This window comes from Tympanuchus pallidicinctus, unplaced genomic scaffold, assembly GCF_026119805.1.
Source record: "Tympanuchus pallidicinctus isolate F22 unplaced genomic scaffold, pur_lepc_1.0 scaffold16, whole genome shotgun sequence".
Taxonomy (NCBI): Eukaryota; Metazoa; Chordata; class Aves; order Galliformes; family Phasianidae; genus Tympanuchus; species Tympanuchus pallidicinctus.
In genome coordinates this window covers 8,410,221-8,419,936 of record NW_026294679.1, presented here as the reverse complement: position 1 = coordinate 8,419,936, position 9,716 = coordinate 8,410,221, and positions in this window count along the sequence as shown.

Sequence of the window (9,716 nt, the reverse complement as noted above, 5' to 3'; positions counted from 1 at the left end):
AGAATCGGTAGCTCTTGCATTGTGACTCCTAATGGACATTCTTTTTTTCCTGGCTGCTTTTGAGCATTTCTGGTATGTCCCGGCAGAATGAGCACTGGCTGTGCATCCAAATGTGCCAGGTACAGTGCATCTGCAAGCTGCACTGGGATATTAATGAATGTTGGCAGTGGGAAACTGGCAAAGGAATAGTCCTTTAAAAAAAGTTCTTTTGTGCCCCATGGCTGAGGGACAGAGTTTAGTACACATCTAATGGGTTGAAGTCTGACTTTTCATTGCTGTGGCTGAGAATTTGTGTCTTGGCTCTCAAAAGCATTAGTCTAAACCTTGCGCAATGGTCTGAAAGTGAAAGCTCTCTGGAGTATGGGCTTAGAGGTACACCTGGTATCTGCTCTTCTTTTTTCCACAAGCAGGAATCCTGCTTAATACACTTGACTTATCAGGAGTCTCTGGGATGTATCTTTGCTGTCCCACATGAATAACAAAACCCTATCAGGCTTTTTTCAGAGAGTTTTCTTTAATGTCCTTTACTAAAACACTAGCAGCGTTGATCCCCTCTTCTAGCCGTAGCTGGACTTCCTTTGTACAGTGTTTAAATACAAATATATTCCTCTTGTGTAAAGATGGTGAACTACAAATGTGTATTGGGCCGTAGGAATGATCAGCTCAAAGGTAACAGTGGGAAGCGTGGCTACAGTAACTACAAGACTTCAGTCCAGCCCAGACTCGATGTGATTAACTATCATTAGCTCTTGAAGCTTGGGCAACAGTGTATTTGAAGTATGTGGATGGCTTCAATCCACTTCCTGGCAGGCAAGTGTCCACATGACAAAAGCACCATGAGAACTGTCAGTGAAGTGGCACACTGGCAGCTTACCGGGAGGAATTGGTGGAATGGAATCCCAGACGGGGATGCTTCTAGGAAAATATTTCCAGGACAGGCTTGTGACAAACTGGAGAGGAAGCTCACTGTTCTTCTGCTTCGACTCTCTTGTTAAGGTGCTAACAAGGCACCATTCCCATTCCCTCAAGACATGTCTAATCTCTGACAAGGTACTGTGCTTGGTAGCAGCATTGTTTACACATTCATGTGTGCAGCTGAGAGCTGAGGTGTGCTGTATTGCCAGTGCTTACTGAATGAATGGTCTTCTGAACTCTTCTGCTATTATTTTACTGCTGAAACAGGAAGAAAAATGGCCACATTTTAATCACGAAGTCCTATTTTCTTAGAGGTGTCTCTTTTTACAAAAATACAGCCTATGAAATCCTTTAGTCACGAGAAATAGAGCCAACAATTGATTTGTATTCTGCAATGTACCCTCTGGCTAAAACCAAGTTATAAGTACCAAATAGTTGAGACGGGGCTTGTGAAAGGGCAGTTATGTGAGTGGCACTGGAAGAAAAATGTTAATAAAGGGCAGTCCACTGAACTGAGGTTAAATACTTTCATACTTCTCAGCCAACCCAGAAATGTTCCTGAATTCTCATTAAAAAGTGTTCTTCATAATCTGCTGTTTTACCTCATTAAGGAAGGGGGATCTTGAGGATCAAGAAATATCAGTTCATTGAGAACAAATAAAGGTAACAGGGATGTAGCTTGAAAAGGTCCTTTATATTTTTTGTTTTCCTTGTGCATTTGTCTTGCCTTTTTGTTCATTTATCTGGGCTTTATTTTATTTTTAATATATATTTTTCCACTGAGCAAACTTAGAGAAGTTTGGAAGTTTGTTCCTCCATCTGCAGGTTCTTTAGTGCTCCTGAGGCAGAGCTGATCCATTAGAGAGCTGATCATGCCACGGTGCCCAGTCTTATAGCTAGTCCTGCTCATCTTCCCTTTCCTACACCAGTGCCCTCAGCAATACCCCATAAGAACAGAGACAGAGCATACTCACAATAACTGTTTGAAACCTTTAGGTTTTCCAAACTGGCATGGAAGTCTCAAAAGAAAAAAATCCCAGTATATTGGGAAAGGACTTAAAAGCCTGTGGGTGTTTGAGTTGGTGATTTGAGGCTCATTAGATGTTGCCAGATCGAACAAACCTAGAGGTAACTTGCAGAAGTTTATACTAAGTCCACAGTACAAAGCTAGATTTTAGCCATGGAACATTTCATTTTGGATCTGTGCTTTGGGATTTTATTTTATTTTATTTTATTTTATTTTATTTTATTTTATTTTATTTTATTTTTGTGCTAGTTTTTAACTGTGCTACTCAAAACTACCTGAGTTTTGGAATGCTTCGAAGATGCTGTGACCTAAGCTCTAATTTAGGCATATAGAAAATCTCAGGGAAGCTTGCTTCGTATTATCGTTTACCAAGGGAAGTGACTAATAAAAATGATGTGAATAATAGGTTGAGTCCAGCATAAGGAAGTCTGTGTGTTCAGCAGAAGCAGTAGAGAGTGTAACACACTTGAGTGGAAACTGCCACTCAATTGAGAACAGCATATAACTTGATCGTAGAGCTGTAAGCCAATATTTTCTTTAAATTTAAAATTAGGATAAAAAGAATATTTTTGTAAGTGCATGAGATCAATGTCCATTACAGCTGGTACATTTGGAAGTCAGGCCACATTCAATTTTAGACTTTTCTTTATAAAAAAAGTTTAACCTTTTGTGGAGAACAAGTGCTAGATTTCAAACCAGTCTGACTGTACTGACTGAGCAATGTTTTTTTTCTGCTACAGAGATGTTTAATCCTTAGAAAACTCAGATCTAAAAACCTCTTCGTTGGCTGAAATGTTCAGATTTAACAAATTCAGCAGGTGGGAAAATTAATCTTTGAATAGAAGAAACAACCTGACAAAATAAGCCATAACAGTAGGTGCCAGGTGTCGTAAGGAAGTTCTTCATGCAGCAGTTTCTTAATGTATACTCAAAATGCATCCACTTTTGTTCGAAGATCCAACAAAACATATGAAATTGGGTTACACCAATTCTCTTGATCTGTGAATCTTCCACTGTGTCAAAGATAATACACCAAACAAACTTACATGTAAATGGTGTGATAAAATGATATACTGTATACATTATCATCCATTAATATTGTTGTGGCTAATGCATTTCATCTGTCATACACTTTGTTTTGTATTATCCCCACCTTACTGAAGAATATCACAAAAACCGAAAGGTTGGGAACTGTGCAGGCTACCCACTGGAAAGCTAAAGACCAGGGACATGATCGCTGTCATGGTTTTACCTGTGTCTGCCTGTGAAAAAGGAAGCAGTATTGTCTGGTTGTCAAGAAATGTGGGCTCTGCTTTGGGCATCACTCTTGTCCTATGAATAAGTCACAGAATCATAGAATATCCTGAGTGGATAGGGGCCCAAAAGGGTTGAGTCCGAACACTTCTTGAACTCTGGCAGCTTGGGGCCATGACTGCAGCCCTAGGGGGCTTGTTCCAGAGCCCAAACACTCTCTGTAAAGAACCTTCTCCTAATGCCCAACCTGACCCTCTCCTGATGCAGCTCCTTGCCGTTCCCTCAGGCCCTGTTGCTGCCCCAAAGAGAATAGATCAATGCTGCCCATCTGCTTCCCTTGTGAGGAATCTGTAGGCTTCCGGGAAGCCTTTCCACAGTCTCCTCTTCTCTGGGCTCAACAAAGCAAGGAACTTCAGCTGCTTCTCACATATACTGACCTCTAGACTCCTTACCACGTTTTTTGCTGCTGTTCTTCTGTTCATTACCTGTCCAGCGTCTTATTTGTAAATAAGTTGAGCTGCATGTGGTTTTACTTAGTATAAGGGCCCCCTGCACCTGGCAGAAGTCTCTAGGCTCTACAGTATAGCATTGTAAGTCAAAAATAGTGATTCATAATAGGATGAGAGACTCTGAGATCACTCTGACCTTGAATTCTCTGCTTGTCTTTTAACAGGAAGAGGGTGAAATTGGACTGAAACAGCCCCCTCATTTTACGTAGAGCCACCGATGACCCAGGCTGCATTTGAACCACAGCCCTAGAGGCAAAAGGCTTTGCATCTCATTGCCAATTCACAGCAAGAGCATAAGTTGAGCCCACACACTAATGCTAAGCAAGGGCTGAGTGTTTCTAATCCTTATTCACATATCTATACCTATTAAAATTGTGAGTGTGAAGATTTGCAGGACTTGTTCCTTTCTTGTAAAGACTGGCCTTTTCAAAACATGTTCTTAAATCAAATGAAAAATAGAATTATCTGCCAAAAAGAGACACAAAGACAAATGCAAGAAGAGTGTGTGGCTTTCTTTTTCAGACGTATTGTGCTGAATGGCACTGTTTGGCTTAAACAGTTATGTTTAAGAAATATTATGTTTTTAGAAGGCTGAGAATGTTTAGACATAATGATCTTAAAGGCTCATTATCACAGGTGCAGCACTTCAGTCTCCATTCTGATTATGAGAAAAGCCACCTCTACACAGGCTGCCTGGATGGCGTCCCTCCCACTGGAACACTTGCCCTTCTCACTGGCTGCATAATGTGCAGAGGGCAGGATTAACTGACTCACTAACCAGCCTTCCTGGCCCACACGGCTCCAGGATGCTGGAAAATCTATTTGGATGAGTTCTTTGAGATTCTGACTTTCAGTGACCCTGTGACAGGACAAGGTAGAAGATTGATTCTTTTAAAAATGCCAGGTAGTGACTCCCAGCAGTTAATAAATTTCTCCATCCCCAAAATAATTTGTAAGGATATATTGTACAATTCTTTTTTTCTTCTTACAATTTAGGGGTGTTAGTCCTGAAGACCTTAAATAAGCCTCATGAAAGACCATCTCTCCTGATGCCCACATCCTCTCATACCAGGCATTCAGGTGAAAGAGCAGCTGGAGAGGCAGAAGAAGGGACTTCTTTAAAATGAAAGGCTCTGTGATTTTTTTTCAGCCAGCACTGTTATCCAGGGCTAAGAGATGGAAGTTACTTGTTAAATGCTCTTGTGGGCTCGTGGCCTTTGAGTTATAACTGTAATTGGTCATGATGTCATTTTTAGCCGTATTCTGTAATCATGCAGAATAATTCCTTCAATTACTGTCTTGCATAACATACTGTTTTTTTCTATGATGATAAATCTGGAAGCTGGCCAGTCTGAAATGTGAAATGCTAGAGTTTATCCTCCTAGAGTCTCCATACACCTAACCCTAATCTTACTTCCTTCCCTTCACAAAATATTCCATTCTTTTAACCTTTCTTTTTTCCTTACAGAGTTTCCTATCTCTTCAAAAATACTTCATATATCTTCTCCAGTCACCACTTTTTAAAATTCATCCTTGAAGACAACTTTTTAATTTTGTTATTCCTATAAAAACAAAGTTTCCTGGTGCTCCATGGAGCATGGATAGATGTTCATTTTGGGAGCTGTCACGTTATATTGAACCAATTCCATGCCAGTTCCCTTTGTGATGCTCCTATAGGCAAGGCAGCTGCATCTCTGTTGGAGGAAAACAGAGCAAAGGGTTTAAGTTTAGAATATATCAATAGTTTATAAATGTTATTTTGTCACATAAATGGTGTATTTTTTCATACATAGTACAGTTATGACTAAGAGATGGTGTGTTTAGGTGAAATAAGAAATAATGGCCTAGAATGTCAGGAACAAGCAAATTAATAATGACAGGAAAGCAAATTGTCCATATAAAATATAGAATTATCTACATTGTGCAAAGAACATGGAGCCTGTCATCCTTCATTATTCATTACCTTTTCTTTATCTATTGTCAAAATTTTTATATTAAAAGATTCTGTAGAAAGTAATGTAGCCTTGCATTGCCTTAAACATAGCACACACATTGAAAATAAGGGGATTTTCATTATAAGAAGATGAAAGATGCAATGTTCACTGAAAATATGAGGTTGAGCTGTAAAGGAATTCCTGAGAAAATCAAATTCAAGTCGCCTCATCAAGAAAAGAATCTGATCCTAGAACAAATAAGTCCAGGAAAATTCCTACGTATCTTCATTCATCTTGAATGCAAATTCCTGTCTTTCAGTTTCAGTACCTGACTGATGTCAGGCTTTAAAAACTTGACGTAGAACTACCCCAAAGTCAGGGAGAGAGGAGCCAATTGGATGTTTTGCTTGACGTGAATCTCTAATGAGCTCTTGGGTGCTGGGTTGCTGTGAGTCTGAATGGGCCTCCCAGTGCAACCGATTTTCTGTTTTTAGTGAATACATATTTTCATTTGAAGCTACTTGTAAAAAATTATTCTGTGCTTAAAACCAGAATTCCTGGATCATATTAACAAACAGTATGAATAAAGAAGCCAGGCCTTCAAGTGTGACTTTGTTCTAGAGGAAGATTAATGCATCACACACGCTCACACAGTCACTCTCCCCACCCTCTTTTTAATTTTTACTTTCTTTTATTTGCTGGCTCCTTAAAAGGAGTTACATAGCATAGCATAGCACAATCGGCCAACGCTTTACTCAGATGTTGGAAATGCAGCAGGCAGAAATTGTTAAATCCTTAACGTTTCAATCCGGAGTTCTATAATTCACATCCAGATCTGCTACCAAGTCACCGGGGGGAGGAGGGGAGGGTGACTTAATGCATTCCCCAAAGTCCATTATGTTATCCATATCCAGGAAGATATCTGTGCCAGAGCTTTCTTGAATCAAAGCGATGTCCACCATTCTTCAACTGTGAGCCTGCTGAGATTTTTTTCCAGCTCCTGGCAAATAGATATCTGGCTCTAGTTCATGCCAGATTGATGCACTTTGCGACTGATCCCTTAATAATATTCAAGTCTCCTAGCCCCAGAACACAAAAGCTCAGCAACTGCATGGATATCTACCTCCAATATTTTTTGCTGATACAAAAAAATCCTATTTTCTCTCTCCCCCAAAATGCACTAATTTTCTCAAACTAGCCCCCACAATAATATATATATATATATATATATTGCTTTCATATGAGGCTAGCAGAAGTGATTTATTTTTAGCTTTACCAATTGTAAGACTATGAATTAAAAGAGGGTGGGGGGAGGGACAGTGTGTGTGAGTTTTACACTTGGGGGCTACATTACATCTATGCAATATTTTCTGACACATGTATTCATATTAAGATGCCCTACGTGACTTCAGTGTTTTCTACAACATGCACTGCTATTACTCTTAGGTCAAATCTGTGTATGAAGGCATTTTCCAACTCTGATTAAAAATTCCAAGGATATAATCAATAAAAAGGTTAACAACAATCTATTGCAAATAAAACATCTTTCAGAAATGAGGAGCTAAAATTAACAACTCAGTTTGGCTTGATTTCTATGTTTTTATTGCTATAGCCCTGTGAGACTAAACTGATAGAACTACTTTATAACATTGTGCTGTTGTATAATGCTCTTTAGTTACAATATCATGATATATTAATACATACCTACACTTCAGTCTTCAGCAGTTCCTTTCATCTGAACAGATGAGATCTAAGCCATTTTTTTCCAGTCTTTTTTGATTTGTGGACCCCTACAAATTTCCTATGAAAAGTATGGCCCCCTCTAGAATTTCCATATGCAGAGGTTGCTCCGTAGCATCTGTGAAACATTTTTTTTCTTAAATTTTTACTGGTATGGGTAGCCAACAAGCTGCAGGAATCTCTAGGTCACAGGCTGAGAACATTTTCTGAAACCTTCCAAGTTAATTAAACTGCAAGCCCATTCCTCATTAGACCAGTAATGCTTTCACTTTATGAAGGAGTGAGCTTAGGGACAGAGGGGTTCATTGTCTTCCCAAGAACACCCCCATAGACAGAAACTACGCCTAGAACACCGCATTTCCAGATACACCTGTTGGCCTTCTCTCTTCCTGAGCAGCAATATATCTGTCAGCATGAACTGTGGGTAGAGATCTCAGTGATCTGATGGCATTCTTGCAAACGAAGCTGCTGAGCGTGTGCCTATAGTGTGGATTCATGAGGAATCTTTTGTGGTATTTTTAGTAGTAGAGACTTTTTAAACTATAATCAGACTTTTTTTTTCCCTGTTCTTTGGATGGTGTAAAAATCGCTGCATTAAAGATGTTGTGAGCTAATTTACTTTTCTTTTTCTTTCTTTTTTTTCATTCTGTGTGGTGCTTATTTGTGATATATGAAGAAGAGTAAAAAATTTTATTCAAAGCTATTTCTTCCCTGCTTGTTTGCATTGCTAGCATAGGTCTTATCTTTCACAGCAGACTACATTGCCATTGGAAAGCTGAAAAAAAAAAAAAAGAAAACAAAAACAACAGGACAGCCCATTAAGTGAAGATCAGAAGTTGAACAAATTGGGAAGCTACTTTTCATGAAACTGTTAAAATCATCTGGTTTTGCTTATTTGCTCTTAAACTACATCCTTGTGAAATGCTGTGGTTATGATTAAATCATTGTTAAAGTTTCAACCCTTGTGCCTTTCCACTACAATGTGTGAGAGTTCCCCGTGCACATTCTGAGATAAGTGTGGACTATTTTTATTAGAATAGTTAGGGCGTTCAGAGCAACTTGTTCCAGTGTAGATAAGGCAAGTGGTGAATTCTGATGTACTAGCTGGTCTTGTTGAAGTGGGTGTTACAACATGCTAAGTATTGCTTCCGTGTCTACAGTGGCAATGTGGACTAAACTGGGAGGATCTAGTCAAACTTCCTTGAAAAAAAAAAAATCTTTCATAACCCTTAAGTCAAACCACTACACATTCCTAAAGTGCACAGAGATTCTCGAACCATGCTTTGCAGACCTGTCTATGGGAGAATGACTGGGCTAATGGTGTTCGTTTCCATTTCTGATTAATGATGCTGAAATGAGTAAGATAAAACTAGAGTAAAGCAAAAGCTAAAGGAAGTCAACAAAGCATGTGTATTTTTTTCTAATAGAATTCCCCTGTGTATTCAGTGGCTGTAATGGCAATGGAGATATAATGTGATCTGAGCTGGAAGAGGCAATGTAGATATGATGTGATCTGAGCTGGAAGAGGAAAATGATTTGATGTTGAATGGGGAAAGAAATTCACGGCATAATGGTGGTGGCATCAGTGGTACCGAGCAAGCATGGCAAGCTGTGGGACTCAAATGGTCTGTTCTGAGTGCCCCTTCTCTGATTGGGTTTTCTGCTGCCTGGCATTCATGCTGCTCTCTCCTTGAGGACTTACCCTCAAAATAAAGTGCTTATTTGTACATTTCTTATTGTCATTGTGTTGGAGGACATAAATATTCTTGACCTCTTGATCTCCTATCATATTCAACTGAAGCTGATCTTTGGTTACAAATGTTAGAGCATGATGAGATGAGCCAGCTTACTCCAAGAAGCCAAGATAAAAGATGGGAGACAATCAGCCAATCAAACTAGGGAAATTCAAACTTCACGTATCTCTCTGATGAAAAGCAAGTACAATAAATCTTTTAGAAAGAAAAATAAAACAACAGTGCATTGTGTTGTTAAGCATTTTACAGATACTTCTAAGAGTTCTGGTGGAAGTTATACTAGAATATTGTATATTTTCTTGAATTAATTGTTGTGCCAGTTCCAGGGACTGGATCCCCAATGTTACACTGCTAGTGTTGGAAATGTCACTCCTTCATGATCTCTCTGTTCAAGATTTCAACTAGGGAATGCAAGCAGGCACATACCGTCAACTGGCGTGATACATCAGACAACACATTTAGGTCAAACAAGTAAAGACACTGCTTCTGTTCTCAGATAACATTTATTTCCTTCTACAGAGTAACTTCTTCAAAAGCGGGGTTCATCTCTTAGGGACCTAAAATTTGTTTTGCTGTCTATGCC